Here is a 23,950-nt window from a genome sequence, read left to right as displayed (position 1 = left end):
CTGAAAAAAAGACCTGGTTTTGAGTACCCTGCTCTGATGATACAGACAATCTGCATGACCCCGGGCAAGTTATCTGACCTGTTAGCTCCTCAGATGAGGATAAAGTCACCTCTTTCCTCCCACCCTGTCTGGCAGCACGGTGTGATCTCTTCCTATTTGTTACAATGCCAAAAAAAAGCTAACCTGGGACCTCAGCTCTGCAATATTCAAGAACAAATGTATTTTAAGGAGAGCAGAGAAAATGAGCCAGTGAAATGTGTATGCACTATTAAGACTATCTCAGGCATTTCAGGTGACAGATTCAGTGCCAAACAGCAACAATCTTCACATACATATTCTGAAGGCATCTTTCAGGTTTCCTCAATAGCCTGCTCTGCCAAATGCTGGCGCTGGCAGCACCACCCTGCAAGCCCTGGAGGCAGATATGCTTTGTAGCTCTTTTAGAGACTAGCAAATAGGAAGGAGATCTGGTGGGAGATGTAAGGGGAAAGCCATACAAGTGAAAATGCTATCGCTTACAGACAAACAGAGACTGCATTCTGCTTTTGAACCAAGCAAGTTTAGTAGGCACAAGTTACCCAGTTCCTACTGCTATCCTTCATCTCTTGCTCCAGTCTATCAGCATTGTAAGTCAGCATATCTGGATGTGAAGCGCTCCTCATATGAATGGGCTATTCATCTTCTGACACTGCACAGGCAGAGCATGTGAAACGTTGAGAGATTAGACACTGCCAGAGTGAGAGATTCCTCAATGCAATTAAACTGTGAAGAAGACATAAATCATGGATTTAAATTACTCCATCCAAGCAGCCACCATGCATGGTCCCCTCCACCTAGGCAGAGTGGGCTCAGGGGCACTGTAACCAGCTCCAGACCTGATAAAGCAGCTGACACCTGGACCACAGCATGAGCACAGAGACGAAGGTGTTCAGCATGCAGCCTTTCCTAATGGTTTGTGATTGAGGAGGCAGTGAAGGGCTGCTCTGACAGGTGAGGCAGACCCGGTGAAAGAGCTCAGGGAACCAGGGTGAGCAGCAGAGGCGAGATGAAACAGCAATATTTGAGCAGAAGCGATGTCAGAGAGGCGACCATGCTGATATAATGCCAGCAATGAGAGGGAGAAAGTAAGAAAAGGTCCATGGTAAATTAAGCAGCAAGGCTGTTAAAGGGCTAGTTATTTTCCAGCTAGTTGCCTTCTGATTGTTCGTTAGAGTACAATATCCAGCCAATGAGACTTCACTCGTTTTTCCTTGCGGCGAGCGGTCACGGGATCTGGAGACAACCTGGCTCCCTGGATCTTGACTCACTGCAGTGCTGCCTTCGTCATTAATATTCATACAAGACCTAATGGTGCAGAGTTGGGTGTTTGCATTCGTCCTTCCTGGTATTTCCTACTCTTGGCTGTGGGCAGTGCTTGTGTTTTCCACCCAAAGCGTGAGAGATGCTGCGGTGCTCAAGCCTCCCTTGCTGGAGATGAGCTGGGGAGCTCATTTTGCCCTGGTGGACAAATGGAATGAAAGAAGGCATTCCTTGGAGCTGAGGACTGAAGGATGCCCTCCTACTCAAAACCACCAGAGGAAAAGGGAAAGAGAAGACACTCCTGTTCGGTAGAAATCTCATGATTCTTTAAACCAGCCTCCTGATTGTGGCAGTGCTGAGCATGATGTTTTTAGCAGTTTCTGAGTCATCGGTCCTGGCTCTTCCAGCAGGAGAAGAAAGGAGAAACACGAGCAGCAACACCCTAAACCACCATGTTTTCAGGGAAAAAAAAACCCAAACCAAACAAACCACCAAACCCAAACCAAACCCAAACCAACCAAAAACCCCACAAAACCATGGAGAAGTGAGAAAGTCCTGGAGACCTATGGCAGCTTAGGATGGTGCTCATAAAAGCTGAGATCTCTTCTTTATTCCTTAGCCTCCTGAGTCCTCGTAGGGGCCTTGGATGTAGCCCCAAGCTTAGTGGGGTGTTAATTCCCTGGCACCCACCGTGCCTTGGGGCCGAAGGTACAGAGATGCCAACCAGCCTCAGCTCAGCAGAGCACTGATAGGTCTCACGCTGCTCACATCCTGTATCAGGGATGATGACTCAAAACCCATCAACATTGCCAGGGTGAGTGTGACCCAGGGGTTTACAGAGGAGGCTAAAACCTCTGGTATCGTTCCTAGCTCCACTGTGATCATGACAAAGCAGACCTCAAACATGTCATGTTTCTGAGTTCAGCCTTGGCCTATAGGAGCTCTCAGTAGCTACACCTTATGTGCAAAGGGTGCAGAGGCTTCAGCAACCGCATGCCCGAGTGGGTGCTAGCCGTATGGGATGCTTCCCTTGGAGGAAGGGTCTCTATTGGCGCCCTCAACCAGGCTACCGCCTGGTGGGGACCTGCCATGGCTGCAGACGTGAGTGCTGCCCCTGTTGTACCACCGCCGGAGGACTGAGATGCTCCCCCACAGCCCTAATCCCTGGAATGGGGATGGGGCAAAGCAGAGGAGCTGAGCACTGGTCCCAGACTCCTGAAGCTTGCTGTGTGGGTGCAACGAGACACAAGCTTGAAGCTTGCTGCCTCCTAACACGTCGGTGGGTGGCATTTCTCTCTCCCTGCAGATACCGCTCCACCTCCTAGGACGGCGAGGAGGAGAAACAAGCAGCTAGACACAGGCTGGGTGCTGGCACCCCGGGCTAGCCTTGAAATACAGGGCACCGCCGGCCTCGTTCGTGCCTGGCAACGAATCTCTGCCACGTTTGCTCCTGCTCATCACACTCGCAGGGAGGACTTTTGGGGCAGGGACCTGCTCGCTGGTTGGCGTTGATTCATCTGCCGTGCAGCATCGCTGGGATGCAGTAGCTGGCGGAAAGCTCCCACACTGATTTTGTCAGGAGCGCCGGGCAATAATGGAACGACACCTCGCCGTGTTTGCAAACAAACACTGCCTCCTTTCCTCTTTCACACCATCTGCCACCCAACCCAACTTCCCTGCCCCCGCCCCTCCCCAAAAATGACAGACAGAGCCAACTCCAAAAAGCAGCTGCTCAGACAAACCTTGCTCTTTTGGGCTCCTTATTAAAAGGGGCTGGCAAGAAGGCTGCAGTCCTGTGCAGCCCCTGCGCAGCTTGCTGCACACACAGCTTGCTGCACACACAGCTGAATGGCTGACTGGGGCCGGGGTCTCTTTACTGCTGTTGAAAACACAAACCAGCAAAATAGGAATCTGCTCTTAAGCTCTCCCATTCCATGATCTTCCTGACCTCTCTCAGTGTTCGAAAGTAAGAGGGGACTTCACTTCTTTGTGCATGCCCATCAGCAGATTAACTCAGCTGCCCTGACTGGGTCTTGATATCTTCCTCCAGCAGTGCTTTGCAGGTTCAAAACTAGGGCTGATTGGGTTGTGGCATGTATCTGGCACACGCACAGTCACAAACATTCCCCCGGGGCTACTGCACTGACTGATGCTCCTCCAGGGAGCAGACGAAAGTCTTCAGACTAGCCCAGCCTCTGAGCCAGCCTTTCTCATTTGTTCTCCTCGAAGCAAAGAAAAGGGAGTGAAAGGAAATAACTTCATAGATCCAAGGAACGAGTTTACCCAAGAAGGATCAGAACCCTCAGGGCTTGAACTGAGGCAAGGAAAAAAAACCCACAACAATTCCTTGAGCAAAGAGTCTGCTTGGTTGAAGAAAGCCAAACACTGCTCAGAGCACTGCAGGTGGGAACCTGCTTCCTTATTTATCACAGAGATACAAAAAACCAGAAAATGAGGGCGTTGCATCCCATAATCCCCATGATAAGATATTAACACTTCTGTGATGTTTTTATTCAACCCCTTCATTGCACTAGCAGCTGAGATTATTAACTGGAGTTCATATACTCCACACTAAAACTCAGAGGCTCTTTTGTGTCTCCTGTTTCATACCTGCTCTCCACACCACTCCTGTCCTCTGATAGAGATGTCCCTGTTGTCAAGCCAAAGAATTCAGAGGGTGCCTCTCTCTTGGGCCCAAGCACAAACTCACATTTCTGGTCTCACCTCCTTCACACGAGAGGGGCTGCCTTAATACAGCCTTAAGCCTCAGCCACCACTTCAGCAGGGAGACCAATTGCTTTCAGGCAGTATCTAGAGGTAATGTAGGCTGCCAGCTACTGGCATTTTTTATGTGGATGGTCTCTATGCCGTGCTCATCCTTTGCATGAAAGCAAGTGGTTTTTATTTGAGAGGCTAGCTTTATTTCTTCTCCAGGGACAGGATAGATTAAGGCCAAATGAGTGTTATCTTCCTGCTCATCAACAGCTACGTCAGGCTCACATCCATTGTAACTTGAGGCATAGTTCAAAAGAAATTTATCCAGATCTTTTTCCAAGCACTCATTAATCATGTCACACAGAATGTTAGGGGCTGGAATAGACCTTGAAAGCCCATCTAGTCCCAGCCCCTGCCACAGCAGGAGCTCCTTTTTTTTCTTTTTAACAGTACAGTTTTCATTGTTATTATTTTTTATCTCCCTTCTCCCTCCCTTTCCTCTCTATTTCCCCCATCTTCCTCCTTTTCTTTCCATCTCCTTCTTTTCCTCTTCTTCTTTCCCCCATCTTCATCCTTTCCTATATCTCCTCCCTTTTCCCCATTTTCCTCTTTTCATTTCCATCTCCCTCCTTTCCCACTACACCTGCCCCTTCCCCACCCCACACTGCATTTTCCCCTTTTGCTCCCCAAACTCACAGCACCTGGGTGCTGTTGGAGTCTCCTCCCACCCCAGGTGTGGCCACTTTGGCCTCCCTGCCCACTCCCCTTTAAAATGGGCCCCAGGAAAGGCAGAAGCCTCAAGCTTGCCCATTTGGGCAGAGGGATCCTCCTCCTGGTCGTCACCGGTGAGTCCCTGTGGTGCACACTGGGTGAATGGTGGAGGGGATCCAAAGGCCGGGGGGCCTGTGTGGCCCCCCGGCTAGGCAGGGCTAGGCTTGATGGTCATTCCAACATCACCCATGGTACTGGCTGCACCTCCTTGCTTAGGCTGAGCTCCTCTGTGTTTAGCTGCTTCTTTCTGCTCATTCATGTCCTTCTCACTCCCTTCCCAGTAGCTCTCCTGTATGCCATCTGAAGCTGCAGCGCATGGAAAACACTTGAATATGTTGGAGTCTACTCCTGCTCAGGAAGTCTTCATAGCTTTGCACTCATTTCTTTTCAACATCCACAGTTCCTAGGGCTTGTTTCTGCATAGCAGGGGATAGCAGTGGAGGTCACCGAGATCACCATGGACCTCCTTTCTCATTCAGGTTTGTATATCCCACGTGTCTGAGAAGAGGCAAGTTCTGTGTGCTGAGGAAGCCAACGATCCAGAGGAAGGACAGGGGGAGATGACTCCGTGGAAGAAACTTTGCCAATGAGCTCTTTGAATTCTTGTTACCTCTGCAAAGATCATAGGCAAAAAACATCCTGTACATTTGATGTAATTCTTGGCCTCTGGGTGCACAACCGTGGGTGCAGTGCATACAGCATGCATTGTGCTCAAGCTATCCCTTCCCGTTTCTAGGGGAGGTGTCCTCTCTTTTGTGTCTTGGTCTCTGCAATACCAGTGGAGGAGCACCTCCATTAGTATCCACCTTATAAACTGCTTCCTACATGGAAAAGGACAAAGCCCAGCAGAGCAGCTGGCTGGTTCCATTGGTCAGCTGGCCTTTGTTTCCATGGGAGAATCCTTTAAGTAGACTGTGATCTGCCAGAAAAACAAGGTACTTTCCATCTAGGCAGTGATGGAGATGCTTTATTCCCTGAACAACAACTTGCCATTCTTTCATCAGCTAATTTAGTCTTTTTTGACCTAGTCACTGACCTGGAGATGAAGCCATCTGTTCACTCTCCAATAGCCGTCATGTTACATACCTAAATGTCACAGGATGTGGCACTGATGATCTTTGCAAGGGTCAGAATGGAAAGCACTTCCCATGACCTCACAGCTTCTTCAAGTGAACCCTTTCCCTGCCTTCTGGCTGTCTCGGGTACAGTGTTTCTAGTTTTACAAGACAGCAGATATTTGGTTATAAGGTCCTGCTGTTCCCACTGACTGAAATGCCTCCCCTTGCACTTGGGGTGTCCCCTGGCTTGGATGTAAAGCACAGGCTCCCTTTCAGTTTAATCTGCCCTTCAGTGACCCTCAAGGCTGCTTCTTGTCTATTGCTCTCCTGATAATCATATCCACACTGTGCTCACCTATCCCTGTCTGCAGAGATCACTTTAAGCTTTCAAGCCCTCTCGCCCTGCCCGTGTCCATGGGATGTTTGTCCCCTCCGGAGACACCATCCACTGTGTCTTTGTACACAACTGCTGCAGAGGAAAGTGCTTAGTTTTATTTCCTCTGGCTCAAATAAAGAAACTGGAAGTGGAATCCAAGCCGACAGGAACAGCTGTAAATGATGCCCCTCTTCACCACCCATCGTCAATCATTCCTCCAAGGGCATGGGGAGCAAACCCTACAAACAACTATTCCACCATGAGCCCAGCTGCTGCATAAATGCCCATTACTTTCTCTCCTAAATATCCTAACCCCTTTAAAAAGCCTGCATGTCTTTTCACAGACAAGTAGTATATCTCTGAGGGCTAATTTGATCTTTGGTTTGCCCAGAGAGATGGTTGAGGCCCCATCCTTGGAGGTGTTTAAGGCCAGGCTGGATGAGGCTGTGTGCAGCCTGCTCTAGGGTAGGGTGTCCCTGGGCATGGCAGGGGGGTTGGAGCTGGCTGATCCTTGTGGTCCCTTCCAACCCTGACTGATTCTGTGATTTCCCTTCTAATTCTTGCAATCTCTGCCTGGCAGGCTTTAGGTCTGGCCTAAGTATCTAGCACTAATATTTATTGTGTCTCTGCTTTTGTGTTTTAGAGCTGCAAACAAGAAGACTGTCACCAGAAGGAGTCCTCCAAAGCAAGCTCACATATCAATGTGGCACTCAGCGGTGGATTGAATCCTCTTTTGTCTTTCAGGATATGCATTCACTGAGGGGAGTTGCATGTGCTTCTGGGCAGCTGGCAGGCAGTTTCATTCAACAATGATGCCATAAAGTCCTCCACTCCTTTCTAGAAAGCACATATTGCTTGCATCCTCTGCCTCATTAAAACCAAAGGCCCTCTGCTCCCTCCCTTTACCTCTGGGTGAAACAGTGGATTTGGGAGGCTGAGAGCTGTCATTGCTTGGTGTTTTGCCTGCACATCCCACCCTGAGGCATAATGGCTCTATGCTACTTCCTAGGTATATATTGCTACAAACCAAGCTGCTCTTTCTCAGTAGAAAAAAAACCTCATTATTAAGGTTTTGCATTTTGTGGTTGGCCAGCTCAGTTGCTTTGGGTGTTTTGGGGTATTTTGTCTCTTCAGCCTTTCAGAGTTTCCTCCTTTGCTGCTGCTAGTGCTGTTCTGGGCCAGGTGAAGTTCTCCTCCACCAGCAATCAGTGATAGTTTATGGCACTCATAATGATGAAATTCCATCTGTCTCACAGCAGATCCCTCAGGAGGTTGCTAATCAAACAACATTCAATTAGCCCCTCCAGCTCTGCCACATTCAGCTGCATCATCTCCTCAGCCTACGAGGAAACTCGAAGAAGCTGACAAAATTGCTGGGCTGTGGTGCACAACACTTACATCTTCTGCAGCCTTTCTGAGCATTTATCTCCTCTTTTCTGAGGCTGTAACAAACTCTTCAGAGGGGGTTAGGTCTAATTGCTACAGAAATCAATTTTGCTTGGTATCTGTTGGCTCTTTTCTTTCAGAGCAGATTATAGATAACAGTGGCCCAACTATTCACTGTATTGCTGGGAGTTTTCCTTTCCTTCATTAAGGACCTTTGCTTTCCCCAGAAGTTTCCAGCTGTATAAAAGGACTTCTCCTGTCACAGTGAACTCTTTACTCAAACGCTGAGAACTTGCTGCTTTGTTTAACCTGTTGCTTTGTTTAACTTAACTGCTTTATGAACTCCTGCTCACAAAGCCAAAAGTAATGTGTCAAGGGGAAAGAGGGCTGGGGCTCAAAAGTGTCAGGTAACCCTGCTTAAACCTTTTTATCTGCATTAATATAACCTTTGCTGCATCTGCATTAATATAACCTTTGTGACTGATCCAGAGGTCTGTCACAGTGATTTCAGTAAGGCTGGGAAATGAGTGGAGGTAGATTTGAGCCCTTGAATACCACTGGGCAGAAGTGCACTGGTTTGGGGAAACTATAGCTGAAGTAGTGGGCAGATGGCACAAGTTATTTAGGCTCTCATCTGGGTGTCTTCCAGGACAATTTGGTTTAAATTGGAAAAAAAAAAAAACAACATTTGTCTGCATTGCAGTAATTGATGGAGGATGAGAAGCCATGATCAGATCTGGAGTTAGATGGCATGGACTAGGCTTTTCCACCCAACACTGCTGGATTCTAGCAGCAGTTTGCCAAACCTGTTAGGTAAAGTGTCTGGAGCTAACGTGATGGAGAGAGGTGCCCTCCCCACCCACCCAGAGACCCCCCCATGAGAAGTCAGGCAACTTTGAATGCTTACTTCTGAAGAAAAATTCACCAAGCCTGAAGCTAAAGGTCAAAACTCCTTTGGTAAAGATGTGGTTGGTGCTTGGGTGAGATGCAGCCTGAGTGATAGGAGAGGTTTGGGGCTGTCTTTTGTTTTACACAAACCTGTTCACCCATCATTGGTTTCAGAGAATGACCTTCCATAACCTACATGCTGGGTTTGGTTTGGAAGCAATGTCCCTTGAAAGAAGCTTTACAAGCAACTTTCCTGTCTTGCATGAAGCAGATGCAGCTCCATTGCTCTGGCTGGCAGCAGGAGGTGGGCAAATTGGATTGAGTGTCACAAGAAACACTTGATCTTCAGCAGCAACTTGCCCTGTGTTGCACATCATTACCAACAGGAGGAAATAGCAGAGGGAGGTTTCAGCCTTGTATGCCTTGCCTAGGCAGCAGACTACTCTTAAAAGCTTAGAGGGTGAAGTGTGGTGCTGAAGTCCCTTTTTGGCACAGCCTCTCTATTTACTGCCAGATGTGGATGGATGGATTTAATGAAGCATGGAAGTGGGATCAGACAGAGCTGGGTCCCTCCTGCTCCCCTGCTGAGGGCTTCTGTGATCCTGCTAAGTGACTTGTTTTCTCTCTGCTCCAGGCTGCCACCAGGAAAAACAGGCATGATATTGCCTTCCTCTGATGCCTTGTCTTTCATGATCAGCTTAAAGCTCTTCAGGCAACGGTCTACTTCTTACCTTGTTTTTTGCTGTGCTGCCATCAGCTGTCTAGACACGACCACAATGCAAATATTAAGCAGCACTGACAACTGAAACCTTGCTTCCATCTTATGTCCTTAGATGTCAGCAAGTAATGTCATGGCATCAGCAATGGCACACCATGGCCTGGCATAACAGAAGTGACACAAAGTGCTGAAAGCAACACAAGACAAAACTTCAAGGCATACACACATCTGCTCCTGAACCTCCTTTTAGTTGGCAAGGAAAGGCAGGAGAATAGCCTGCAAACTGTCACACATTGCACAAGTTCCACAGTCTGCAACAGGTGAATCTGCCAAACTTTGGTTGGGTTTTGGCCTCATCAGTAAACTACTTTGAGGAACTGAACAGCAGCATACATCAGGTCATTAGACAGAAGGAGATATTAGGTGGTTTACTTTTAAGTCACTTTTTGATCACTGAGCAGGACGCAGAGGGAAGTGGTGGAGTTACCATCCCTAAATGTGGTTAAAAGACACTTAGATGTGGTGCTGAAGGACATGGTTTAGTGGTGACCTGGCACCACTGAATACTGTTAACAGTGGGACTTGCTGATCTTAAAAGTCTCTTCCAACCAAAACATTTCTGTGATTCTTTGATTGTGTATTTCCATCCGAGTCCTGTGTAGCTCATTAATAGGTAAGAGCCACTGTCATAGTCAACTGAAAACAGGGCAGACTATGCAGTCCCCAGAGAGCTGGAATTTCATGCCTGAGGGAGAATTGCAGGGCAGGATTTAGAGAGCCTGGTGCATGCATACCGAGGTGGTCATGGCTAATCTGCTCCCAGTGCTATAAATAGCTACACCAAAACAGACTCAGCTCAGTAGTGCCTCTTGCAAATCTGCCTTGCTCTTTGCCCAGTTCTTTCTGATGCACATTCACCTTATATGAGTGAGGAGCCAGAACTACAGCTACCCCACTTTGGGGGCCCAGCAGGCAGCTACCTCCACCTCTCAGCCTTATGCTGCTGCTGGAGATGCTCTCCCCTCTGCTGCTGATGCTGTTTTTCTCCTACAGATCAATAGCCAACTTCATGTCTGTCTTATGCTGACTGCTCTAAGCAAGTGGCACTTCAAAACTGCAATGACAGCTTCCTATAATACTCCAAGACAGACAGAGAGGGCAGAAATCATGGGTTAGACTGGACTGGAAAGAGCAATAACGTCGATCCAGAACGTGCAGCTTTCCTTAAGGATGCCCTGTGTGTGCCTTAGCCCCAGACATACAGAGCTTTCCTCTGCCACTGTGTTGTAGTCTTTGCCATACGTGAGGCATGAGCAAGCGGTCAAGGATGAATTTGGTTTCTTGTCTCCTTAACAAGCATCTCAAAAGGTGAAGGTAAATCCTCGTTCCTGCAGCAGGAAGGAAAGAAGTCTTTCAGGCAGCCTTACATTTGAAATTCTCTACCAAACACCGACTTTCTGCCACAGAAAGCTCCTCCTTGAGAAGAAATGTGCCCATGACCGTTTTGGAGCAATCTGACCTTTCTCATGGAGATATATGCCTCCCTGTCAAGGGCTCATAAATGGATGAACAGCTCAGCTCTTTTTAATAGAGTTAGGCACAGGGTAATAATAGACTTGTGCAGCTCTCTGTCTTTGCTTAATTCATCTTTCTACAAATCATTAACATTGTTGGAATAACTACTATCATTAGCTTGGATTCCTCCTCGCAGCAGCTACAGCAGCATCGCAGTGCACCGCGCATGGAAAATACAGTCCCCAAGTCCTGTGTGCACACAGAGACTCAGGGCAGGGCTTTCCATCCTCCTGTCAAAGGAGCAAAGGTGCTGAACAAAGCAGAGTGAGCTCCTTTCGTCCTCCACCGAAGAGCATAGCGCAGGGATCAGCACAACAGATGCAGACACAGCATGGGCTCCAATGAAGAGGTTGTAGCCCAAACCCAGTGCAGGTGAAAGCTATGTAAGCTTCTCCCACATCTCCTAAGATGCCCCCTAACCCATGCAAATGAACCTGTGGCCTCAGCATGCAAGAAAATTATGCTCTCCTGCTTTCAAGTTTCCTATTGGGATGATGTTCACCAGCCAATAGTGGTAAAATTGTTCCCTTTCTTCTCATTTTTATCATTTCTGAGCCAACTGTGTACCAGGCTTCAAGGTACAACATGGCCATAGCAGTGATGATCCTGGACAACATCAAGCAAGCTTAATGCCAGACTGATACTCCTTTTGAAGCATCAGCAGCTGCTGGGAGCCTAACAGAGCCTCACTGCTGCGTGGCATGATGAATCCAGCACTGGTCTGAGCTAAATTCACTCTAGGCAGAGCCTGGTTCTGGATCCACACAGCCTCCCTCCTGGCACTGCTCTTGGCAGCCTGTCTGCCTGGCATGGCTGAGGCAGCTGCCAGCCTCAGGGACATCCAGGAGAAGAAAGCAAAAAACCTCTGAGTGCATTTCTTGGCACATGCTTCGATTCAACAGCAAAAGAACCCAAACCCCAATGTTGTGGCTCCTCAGACCCCAAATTATTAAGGAAGTCAGCAAGTCAAGAGCTCTGGCCTTGATCCCATGGTTGTGATCCGCACATGGATCTGATTAGCATTGTGGGATCACCCTTTAATTAAGTTTACTGTGTTTGGTTTATAAGCACAGCAGTCTGGACTTGCTGACAGCAGTGCACAGGACGGGCTCTGCTGCTCTGTGCATGGTGCACGCTCCTGTTTCATGTCTGCAGCCCCGGATGGTGTCCCTGGGATTGCACACGTGCGGCCGAGAGCAGCAGCTGGCCTGGGCTCCAGAGCCTTGTGTGGCTCTTCCAGTAAACTGGAATGGTCATTTCCTAGCAGTCTGTTTGTTTCTGTGTCAAGGGAAATAATCTAATTCCAGTGCTGTAAAATTTACAATTATTGTGCAACAATTTTAACGAGGCTTAGTGGAGCAGGGGGAGCAGGGGAAGGTTGTGATGAATTGATGCAGTGTGAAGGTGAAAGTGAAGCAAAGCTTCTTGCCACGACACCGGCAACAAAATCTACCACTCCTGTAACAACGTTGCCATCTGCAATTAATGGAGGCTCGTGTGTGGCCCCAGTCCTCACATATAACATCAGTACAGTTATGCAGAGACAGCAGACCTGTAAAGCACATGGCTTAAAGGCATCACCACCCTTGCAGTGCAACCTGTGCTGGAGTGTGCTGCCGTGACACAACTTTTGCCAGGGAAGTGTCTGAGCCATGTTATGTGTATTATCAAACCTGCTCAGGCAGCTGGGAGACAAAGGGTACTGAGCCAGGTGTGTGCATGTTGTGTTCTGCCATGAAAGGTCTTTGGAATGGGCTGCCCAGGGAGGTGGTGGAGTTGCTGTGCCTGGAGGTGTTGAAGCAAAGCCTGGCTGGGGCACTTAGTGCCATGGTCTGGTTGGTTGGCCAGGGCTGGGTGCTAGGTTGGGCTGGCTGAGCTTGGAGGTCTCTTCCAACCTGGTTGATCCTATGATCTCCACAGTGAGTCCTGTCTCTCCTGCATTCAGTCCATCACAATACTATGAATTTGCAGTCCAGTGACTCCAGGTTGGTGCTGAAGCAGAAGAGAAGCTGTGTTCAGGTTTGTACTGCAGCTGACCCAGAGAACAGCACTTGCTCAAGCATTAGCAGCAACTGGTGCTGGTCCTTGGCTGTGGAAATTGGCTGTACAGTTGTACAGGCTTCCCCAATAGCAGTTTATATGGATCCTTTCCAGATTTTACTCACAAATGAGGCATACAAAGACCCAGGCAAGGTTTTGACTCTGTGGTTGCAAAGTTCTGCTCCAGTCTTTGTCCCATGTGCAAAATCTCAGAGTTCTGCTGTGATTTAAATGCAGTGGAGAAGCTGCTCCAGAGGCAGCAGCACAAAAGGCCACTGAGCTTCTCTGCAGCAGAAAGCCAAGCACGGTGAGCAGTCCCTGTGGCAGACAGGTGGGATAAGCAGTGGGCTGCTCTGTCCTTGGCCAGGCAGGGGCAAACCTCCGTGTCAGAAAAGCTGCCGTTGTTGCTATGGTCTCCAGAGAAAGCACTAAAGAGAGGATCACTTAGGTCAGCACCTGCAGGAGCTTTGAGGGAGATGATGCTGTGCCACTTGGTCCCAGCTTCCTCTGGGAAGTAGTTCTGCTGATTGTGTTTTCAAGAAGAGTTCTGCATTCTTCATCACCATTCAGCCTGCTGTGTTAGCTGTGTCCCATGTGGGCATGAACACCGACCAAAAGATGCCAGAGTAAGTTCTCTGAGGCACTGTTTGTCTTGACAAGCTGCTGAAGTGGATGGGCTTGCTGGCAGAGAGTGTTGAATGGCTCTGCTCATGCTTCCCCCATAAGCCTGTGCTCACACTGCTCGACGAAGGCTTCTCCTTCCTGGCACTGCCTGTGGCTTGCAAACAGCTCAGACAAAAAGTGTATTTCACTGAACATGCAAGTTAATTGCTCTTCACACCCAGGCTGTGTTCATGGGGGCTGCTACCAGTTCCTCCCCTCCCTTTCCAGCGTCAGACAAAAGGAGAGCCACGTTTCAGTCACAGTTGGGGTTTGTGTCTTGTTTAAAGCACTCCCCAAGAGGACACTTCATGTTTCTGTCAGAGACACTTTATTTCTATCACACAAAGCAGCACTCAAACTAATGCTCAGTGAGAGCAGCAGCAGAAGTTCCTCAGGAGGAGTAAGGAACCAATATGTGCAGTGGTTAATGAGCTTTGGGTTGGCACTACCAGAACTGACTGGAACCAGGCAAACACTCCTCAAAGCCTCTGTCTGCCCCAGGCCCAAGAGCACTGAGTGTAGGAAGGGCCAAAGGGGGAATCATATCTCATAACCCAGAAGCAAGTCAGACCATTGAAACAATTGGCCCTAGTTCTTAGGGTCAGCAGGAGTCAGAACACCCCAGAACATCTTCAACCTCCCTCTGCAGGGTCAGGCAATTCAAGTTACTGCTTGTATGGTCTCTCCCAAGGCATCAGGAATGAAGAACAACCAGACCCAGAGAGTAGGAAAATGGGGTTGCAAAAGATAAAAATCATCTCTGGGAGTAGGAGGAGGTGGAGAAGCAAGAACAGCTCTCAATTCTTCTTTGGGACAGCCTAGGTTAAGGTAACAGTGTTCCCTTGAAAGCAACAGGTCAGCAAGGACTGTACAACTTCTAATGTGTATCACACAGGTGGCAGGACAACTTCAAAAGCCTTCAGGAAGATGATGCTTGGCACTGTGTGTAACTGAGCACCAGCACAGAGCACTGCAAGCAGCTGCAATGTCCTGGCTGGGGCAGGGAGCTCAGAAGGCTGAAGAAAAGAGAAAAGCCATTTAAACAGGGCTTGGGCTGTCCAAACTGGCCATATTATGAATTAAAGCACACATTCAAAGGCTCTGAGCTGGCACCAGACAAGGCATTGAGCCATGTCTGACCAAGGAAACTGATGTGCAAATGTAACTAGGGCGAGAGGCATCTTCTGGATGCTACAGAGCTCTGCAGCTGTCCCCTGCAGTATCTGGTAGTGGCCAATGACTGGTGCCCTAGGTTGGCAGAGTCTATTTTCACCATCACTGCCACATGTGAATCAGTACATTACAAACTCCCATAATAAAGCAGAAGACTGTGCCACTAGGGGTAGGCAGATCAGCAGGAGGACAAGTGTCACTTTCATGAGCAAACCTGGAGAGCAGATCTGGCCCATAGGTTCCTCTTTTCATAACACTATGGTGTCACAAGGCTGAGCCAAATCATTTGTCAGCCTAGAGACATGCATGATGCCGAGATGAAACACGGGACCAAGAGGCTCCTGCCGTTCTAGAACACTACATTCTAGAGAAGAGAAGAGAAGAGAAGAGAAGAGAAGAGAAGAGAAGAGAAGAGAAGAGAAGAGAAGAGAAGAGAAGAGAAGAGAAGAGAAGAGAAGAGAAGAGAAGAGAAGAGAAGAGAAGAGAAGAGAACCAACCAAGCAAACCAATAAATGAAAATGCAAAACACAACCAGTGATGTCACCAGTTCCATCACTGGGGGAAAATACAAGGGAAAAGCTTTTCAAGGGCCCAAGCTTTCCAAGACCCCAGGCTACTCTGTGTGTGATGAAAATGAAACATTCACCTAAATTATTTCTACTCCACTTTAAAACCCACCTGGCCCCTTGATTCCTCTCACCATTCTTTCACTTTGCACTCAGCCTGACTGTTCACCTGATAGCTACAGCACAGGGCTGGACTGTGGGAGAATCATAGAATCAAGCAGGTTGGAAGAGGTCTCCAAGCTCATCCAGGCCAACCTAGCACCCAGCCCTGGCCAATCAATCAGACCATGGCACTAAGTGCCCCAGCCAGGCTTGGCTTCAACACCTCCAGGGAGCATATGCTGCAAGAAATATGAGCAGATAGACACACACCTTTGTCTTTCCCTGTTTGTTCTTCTTCATAAGTAAATGTAGCCCAGGAAATAGCCACTGTTCAGAAGGGGTGGGGGCACTCAGCTCAACCTTTCAATATGCATTGAGTCCTCAGGAATGAATGGAATATCTGTCCCACTCAGTGCTCAAAAGCACAGGATTCTGAAAAGACAAGGAATCCAGACAGAGGCACATACTACTGCAGAGCATGGTATCCTTCAATCCTTCATAGAGTGAGAACCTAACTCACACAGCCTCAGGCTGTGCCAGGGGAAATTGAGGCTGGAGGTGAGGAGAAAGTTCTGCACTGAGAGAGTCATTGGACACTGGAATGGGCTGCCCGGGGAGGTGGTGGAGTCACCGTCCCTGGGGCTGTTCAAGGCAGGACTGGACGTGGCACTTGGTGCCATGGTCTGGCCTTGAGCTCTGTGGTAAAGGGTTGGACTTGATGATCTGTGAGGTCTCTTCCAACCTTGGTGATACGGTGATACTGTGATAAATCAGGGAGCTTACCTCAGTGCCATGCTCATTTCAACACATCATTCTTTTTAGGCTCTCAGTCTTGCTCCCCACAGAAACTATAATTCCTGGAAACATGCAAGAGATGGACGTGAGGCAAAGAACAAGGATGGGACAAATCAGGCTAACTTAATTCACTTGGTTAATTGCATTTCCTGCCCCATTCATTTGGGATCTACAGATGAGTAGGATCCATACGGACACAGACATTGAAATGCCAAAAATAAAGTCCTGAACAGTTTTGCCTTTGAGTTGTGCAGAAAATGAAAGTGAGAAAAGGAGAGAGAGAATGTGTGAGTTAGCAGATGCTGTCAGGGGACAAGGAAAATACAGTTTGTTCCTTCTGTAATGTCTCTGACCTCATCTTTCCCTTTCCCAAGTTCTCCCATAATTATTTTTGTCTTCTCAGTTCTATCACTGCGTTTTCCCCTTCTCATTTCCCTTTTGCTCCACAACCCAACCTCCTTCAGTGGCAGGTACCTGGGCTGCTGGAATATCTCTAGTAGGTGTCTAAAGGAGCCACAAATAAATTTGAATTACTCCAGCAGCAACCCAGGCCCATCAGAAGTGGAGCTTCTGAGACTTATGAATGTGACCCTGAGGAACTGCTCCAACAAGGATTTCCTACTCTTTCTCCCTGAAGTGAATGGCATGAACCCCCCCAGGGGTCTGCCAGTTATGTGCCACCTAAAGCCTCAGATCCTAATTTAATTGCTGTGTTGTATCTCCAGAGCAGCTGGGAGAGGTTGAGAATCTGGGCCTCTCTCTTCCCACATCCAAATTTGTCTTTAAATCTCACTTCTTCAGGCAATCTTCCCTTTTTTCTTTCAACACCAACATGTTCCAAGTTCCCCCATCCTCTTCCCCAATGTCTGCTTTTCATCTTTAGAGCTGTTCTTGCTTTGGGAATGGACTAATCCTCATCTGCTTTCATACAGAGTGCATGGCCATTAAAGTATTTTCTTCAACTTACCAGCCAGTGGCCAGATATGGAGCTTCACAGACACAGACTGCCACAGTGGGTCAGACCCATGGAGCCCTGCACTCCTGCAGAATCAACACTTAGTCACCTGAAGGAGTCCCCAGTGCTCCTGATTGTTAAGGGGAGGCTGGATAAAGCAGTGGGAAGCTCACCCAGAAACATAAGCATGTATCAGCAGATAAAGAGGTGCCTAAAATCTCATGAGGGCTTCTGCCTGTTTTCTGTCCCCAGTGGTACCTATCCTCCTGTGTCTGACAAGAGAGGTACAGTCTTCCTACCTCCCATTACCTACTCCTGACTTTCACAGCTCTCCATGCTTCCTTTATCACCATATGAATCAAAGGAAACCATGGATGTTAGGAGGAAGTTGTTGTCAGAGAGAGTGATTGGCATTGGAATGGGCTGCCCAGGGAGGTGGTGGAGTTTCCATGCCTGGAGGTGTTGAAGCCAAGCCTGGCTGGGGCACTTAGTGCCATGGTCTGGTTGACTGGCCAGGGCTGGGTGCTAGGTTGGCCTGGCTGAGCTTGGAGGTCCCATCCAACCTGGTTGATTCTGTGATTCTATGTGCATCCACAGCTGATCTACCAAAAAACCACCCCTTTAGATCACTCAGACCCCTCTTCACATCCCAGTTAGGAGTGTAAGGGAGTTTAGAGGCATAGGCACTAGCACTGGGACACCAGCAGCTTGCAGCACAAGAGCATAGGCCCTGACCTGTTTTATTTATTAGAGCAGGCATAAGCATTACATCTTTAATTGTAATGAGTTTTGCTTCTCTGCATCTCAGCCAGTCTCCTCCAATATTCTTCATCCTCCCAGCATCGCAGAATTGCTCTCAGCAATGCTGCACACAGTGACTGCTGCATCAAAACACACTAAGCAAAGAAGGTTATCAAGTCACTCAAGAAACAGAACTAAATGAAACAATTAACTTACAGAAATTGTCTCAGGTCTGTGTTGTTGAGGTCACAGCCCTCAGAGAAGTAAATGACAAACTGTAAATCATCCATCTTTGGACTGGGCCCAGGCAGTGTTTAACAGTCATCTGAATGGCATCAGTGTCCAAAGGCTGAGGGGAGAGATTTGTCTGAGCCAGCATTAGCAGCGGGAATGTGAACATCTCCACTGGAGCTCAGCAGCCTGGCTCCTCCGTAGCCGCAAAGAGAAGCAAACAGTTCTATTGTGCAGTTCAGCTCATCACAAATGAGATAGCTTTAGGGTCAAATAATTCACACCCATGTCTCTGTATTGGTTACACAGGCAGCCATGGGTGACCAGCTCAGCTAGAGCTCACCGTGTGAGCTGCATCTCTCCCTCCTCTCCTTCGGTGAAAAGCTGCTGTAACAGCTGGGCCTAGGGATGCTGCCACAGCAGTGGTCGGTGCAGTGCTGACCTGTCTCTGCTCTGAACACCTCATTAGCTCCCATGCCAGCAGACTCCCCAGAGCAGAAGAGGAATGCCTTAAGCACACCCTGTAACAAGCACCTCAGCGGTTATCTTCAGGTAGGTCTTGGCTGGGAAGTGATTTGGTGCTGTCCCAGCAGGCTCTTGAACGTGCGGAATTCACAGACGTATCAAATGTGCCTTTTTCCTGGCCAAGTCTGGCACCACTCAACACACTGAGCAGACTTTCAATGCCATCCAAAAGGAAACTATTTCCTCCAAAAAAAGGTCTCACCGTTTAAGTTGAATCAGGACTATAGAAATACCATCTTAATGCCTTGTTCCTATCAAAACAGTAAGTACTGAGAGCTTTGTTCTTTGCCCAGGAGGCAAAGCCTGTGCCAGCCAGCACAAGGCAGGCTGCCAGGCAGGAGGTGGACACAGCTACAGAAACAGTCTTTTCCAGATCCAGCCTCTGAGGCTGATAAAAAGCTTCCTGTGAGTGAAGGAGGTTCCCACACAGGTTACACATCAGTGGTAGGCAAATGCTAAGGGCAGCTCAATGCTGCACTGGTCTCGCGTCTTGGGTATGCTACAGGTGCAGGCGCTGCTATGGTCCTTCACTGAAAACCAGGGCAGCCACTGTAACCACCAGCTCTAACTGCACCTCCCTCACCTCACTTATGAAGAGTTTGGTTTCTCAGTAGACATTTAGACATTCCACAAATTCTTCAGGAATTTGGGTTGGTTTTGTTTTCATCTGGAAATGCTTCAGCATCTTCTGGAGCTGTCGCTGATTTATTCCATGCTCCTGTGCCTACCATCATTACCTACAGGCCAGATGGATTACATCCTGTGTGACAAATGTGAGCTACCTTTAGGGAACAATTGTTAGTGGCACAGGAGGGCAACAGTAAGAGGAATTGTAGCCAGCTGGGGTTGATCTCCTCTGCCAGGCAAGCAGCAGCAGAACAAGGGGACAGAGTCTCAAGCTGTGCCAGGGCAGGTCTAGGCTGGATGTTAGGAGGAAGTTGTTGGCAGAGAGAGTGATTGGCATTGGAATGGGCTGCCCAGGGAGGTGGTGGAGTCGCTTTTGCTGGAGGTGTTGAAGCAAAGCCTGGCTGGGGCACTTAGTGCCATGGTCTGGTTGGTTGGGCAGGGCTGGGTGCTAGGTTGGTCTGGATGAGCTTGGAGGTTCCTTCCAACCTGGTTGATTGTATGAGCCATAGAGGGCAGTGGGTGGAGACTGCTATTTCTCTAGGCCTCTCCTGTACATTTTCCATATGAACAGGTTTCCACTTCCCTGCTGGTGTGCTTTTGTGCGTGGCTATCTGAAAGCAAGAAACAATTTCCGTGTTAGAAGGTGAGACAGTTGAGAAACCTCTAAAGAGGTATTTCTTTGCACCTCACCCCTCTCACCAGACTGGAAACTCTAACATATTGCATTTCCAAACTGCTGCATCCTTATGCACACCCCTTGGTGAAGGGGTGGCCAGAGCTGCTGCCTGCCCCTGGGCGAAGCTCATAGTCAGGCACAGGAGCTCTCAGCCGCATTTCGCAGACATGCAGGGCAAGGCAAGGCTGCAAATGAATGTGTCACACTTGCCAGTAAGCACTTGGGAACTGTAATCTTGTGCTCTGGCTGGACTGTAGAGCCAACCAAGCCACCTTTACAGCATTTCCTTCCTATCATGCATATTTCAGCCATGTTATTAGTGTGTATGTATATATTTAATTTAAAAGGCATCAAAGCACAGCCAAGCTGTAAAATCTGACCATCTGCAGGGTGGCTGGTGGAAAACCAGTTTTACCTTGTCTTGAGAGGCATCTTTGCAGAGCTGTCAAAGAGCTATCACCAAAGACCACTAGATTATTTACTAGTCCAACATCTGTCAAGAAATAATGAGGTTGTTAAAGGTAGATTGTTAGTTACCGGCATTAGGCATCCATTAACATTAATTGAACTCCTCAGAATTATTTAGGGGCAAAGTCTGGCCCCATTCAAGTTAATGGCAGCTTTTCAATTAACTCTTGACTGACCTGATGGATTTGACTCATGGCAGATAGAAAAGCCATATATTTCTGCTCAAGCCATATATCTATGGAAGAAGGTATCTGATACAGGGACATGGTCTCAGAGCAGCTGCACTCTGAGGGAGTATTTCACACAACCCAAACACTTTGGAGTTCTGAGTAAAGTCTCATCTGCCCATGAAGTGCTCACCTGTCATCTCTCTTCTCTGAACTAGAAACACACACTGGGCTATAAAGGGGCCTGGCTCTAAGTCAGCCTACACATCTCCACACTCACATCAGCACAGGGTCCCACACTGTTTTAAAGAGTTAGTTTTTAAATCCAGTGCAGTCCTTGGGGGATATGAATTGCAGCATTCTGAGACTGGTCCAAAATGTACATCACAGCAACCTGCAAGATACCCTAGTCCATCCTGACCTTCAGTGGGATGGTGTCCAGATGGGGCCGATGTGCTTCTGATCTGCTGACAAACACTCCTGTGGCAATTTCAGCATATCAGGGATCAACTTCTCTGTAACAGTGGAAGAGATGGAAAAGTGGCCCTTACACAGCTGAAATTCAGCCCATCAGCCATGCTCCTGCAGCTTGGGGAAGAAAACCCTCTTTCACAACTACCTGTGTCTGAAAGAGAGCAACAAAATAGTCAATGGGTAATTAGCATTGCTGGTATTTATAGTCATAGATCATAGTCACAGTCATAGAATCAACCAGGGTGGAAGAGACCTCCAAGATCATCATCATTAAGGATCTCTGGAGGTGTTCAAGAAAAGCCTGGATGAGGCACTTAGTGCCATGCTCTAGTTGATTGGCTAGGGCTGGGTGATAGTTTGGACTGGATGAGCTTGGAGGTCTCTTCCACCCTGGTTGATTCTATGACTCTAAGTGCATCAAGGCTGTGCCATATATCCACTGACTGAAGATGTTTGTGTTTCTACTGATGCTGATTATTCAATGTAGTAGTTTGGCCTCAGCATTCCCCTGCTCTGTGCAGTCCACAGGGAGAGCTTTGAGTGGGTCTTCTAGTTGAGAAGAGAGGGTCTAACCTTGCTGTCATGTGCAGCCTGTTGCAGTAAGCTATCCAAATGGAAAGCATTAGTTTTGCATTAGTACAGAATCCTGGACTCCAGTGCTAGGTTAAGAGTTAAACTTTGAGTCGTTGGATCCCTTGTGTGACATAAACTACCACCATGAGATACATTTTCTTTCCATTATACTGCAATAAAGCCCTCCTCCTTATAATATAAATATATACATTTCCTCTGAGGCATCCTATTTGCTCAAGAACATCATGGAAATCTAATCTCCTTTTAATCAATAAAACACCAAATGATGTTTCTATTTAATGCAAACTTTGCTTCTTACCATGTAATGAACCTGTTTCTATTAAGAACACAGCCATTAATGGAATAAGTAATGCATTACTGCTATTCCACTGCTGCAGCCAGGTTTCTCTTGGTACTTCCATTATAAACTCTGTTACTTAAGAGGGCAATTTTCTGAGCCGAAGTTTTGCCTGTACAATCCTTTAATACTGCTTGAGGGCCTGGGCTTGGGGACTTGTGCAGAGAAGAGGGTTGCAGTTGTTGTCATGTGCAGGCACTCTCTCTTGATCAGCCACAGACTCACCATATGACCCTGGCCAAGTCATTTAACCTTTCAGAGCTTGGGTCAATCCACATAGAAAACGGTCTGGAAAAGAGAGAGAGGCCTCAGAGGCAAGAGAGATCTCAGTTTAACCACATTTGAAAGGATGGCTCTAGGGAATGATAATGGACTGGGGACACTTCTGCTTCCAGGACATCAGTGCAGTGTATGGTAGGCTGGTAAGGAAAGAGAAAGGAAGCAGGGCATTTTGCCAAAAACAAGGGCTATGAGGGGCTGCTCAAACCATTTCTGATGGATAGCAATAAGAAGAGATAAACAGCTGTGATTTGGGCCAGAAAACACTTAGGATCCAGTCTGTGCTTTTGCAAAGATGCTCTTTGTTCCTATGTTTTTGTCAAGCTATTGCTGGAAAAAGTTCAGGACCTCTTTCTTCACAAGATGCTTGCTCAGAATGTTTTATATCCTTACTGGGTTGTGGTTCATCTCAGTCATCCTGCTTCTGTTATCTAATAAATGACAGGGCTTGCAAGAAGAAGAACAAGAAAGTGGTCTTAGGAAACTGAGAGGGAATCACTGGTACAGAAGCCAAGGGAAATTCGAGGATTAACAAATATGTTGATGAGCAGGTAACAAAACAAAATAAGTGTACAGACAGCTCACAGCTGCCTTTCATACTCACATCCTCTCCCTTGCTAGCAGACTAGACTGAGAGATCAGATCCTCTACCAAGGCACGGGGGACATCCCTGCAGTGAACAAGGTGGATGTGCCTTGCATGGGTTGGTAACTTAGGGTAGGACAGGTTAAGGTAGGACAATGTGGACTTTAAGATAGTTCAACAGCTCTAGCTCAAGCTAAACAGAAAGATGGAGCTCCAGTGTCCAAGCTCCCTTTCCTTTGCTCTTACTCCAGCCTGAGCGAAGACTTTCTTGTGCAGCAGATGTATGTTAAACAGCTTTAATGCCTGGGGATCCTGTCTGCAGGGGAACAGGGAATGCCATCCTCAGATTCTTTTTCTTTTCTCCCTCACCTCTGAACACTGAGGCTGATTAGGTGACTATGGGCCTGGTAACACCACAACATGGGACACCCCATCTACAAGTGCTCCTAGACAGGTGGAACACTAACCCAGAGAATACTTGTCCTGGAAAAGGAGATCCATTTTTTTTAACCCTTAGGACAAGGCATTGAAGGTCAATAAGAGATCCCTTCTTATTAATCCAGTAACCAGAGCCTATTTGCTGGGACTTGCTGCCATCTTCAGTTTTCAGGCAAAGCTAAGGAATGGATGGCAGGGCATTGTGGCCTCTGAGTCTGGTTGTGGAGCAGTAATCCCCTAGTCATGAGCTTCAAACCTGTTGCATCAGTTGCCTATCCACGTAGATAGATATTGTTTCTCCCATTATATTCAGTTCACATTTCTGCTTCACAGGTGTGAGTGTAAGAAAAATCTGTCCAGACATAGGAGCAAATCTCTAATTGTATTGCCTGGGTCAGGAGACAAAGATAAGCCTTGTCTCCAAATATGCAGGAGAAAAAGTTGTCTCCCCTGAGGAAACACGAAGTGTGAATGATGCTTAAGGTCCCTGGAAATCCTTGCAGTGGAGTCAGGTTCCCAAGTTAGCTCTACTTATGCCAACAGAGAGCATTAATCATGGGACAGATCACCTGGGATTTATAGAATCATAGAATCAAGCACCTTGGAAGAGAGCTCCAAGCTCAGCCAGACCAACCTAGCACCCAGCCCTGGCCAACCAACCAGACCATGGCACTAAGTGCCCCAGCCAGGCTTGGCTTCAACACCTCCAGCCACGGCCACTCCACCAC

General features: G+C 47.8%; 1 long non-coding RNA gene across 2 annotated transcripts; it reads left to right on the top strand.

The window, feature by feature from the left end:
* The first annotated feature begins 4,810 nt into the window (after positions 1–4,810).
* LOC135185755 (uncharacterized) lies at positions 4,811–10,733 on the top strand. 2 transcript variants are annotated; one of them, XR_010306585.1, is made up of 3 exons: positions 4,811–4,859; positions 5,186–5,264; positions 6,863–10,733. It is a non-coding gene; the product is annotated as an uncharacterized LOC135185755 (long non-coding RNA). The 2 variants fall into 2 exon arrangements; XR_010306584.1 differs by lacking the exon at positions 4,811–4,859 and having other exon boundaries at positions 5,072–5,264.
* Positions 10,734–23,950: the final 13,217 nt, after the last annotated feature.

This window comes from Pogoniulus pusillus, chromosome 23 (genome assembly GCF_015220805.1).
Source record: "Pogoniulus pusillus isolate bPogPus1 chromosome 23, bPogPus1.pri, whole genome shotgun sequence".
Lineage (NCBI taxonomy): Eukaryota > Metazoa > Chordata > Aves > Piciformes > Lybiidae > Pogoniulus > Pogoniulus pusillus.
This window is presented reverse-complemented; position numbering and strand designations above follow the sequence as displayed.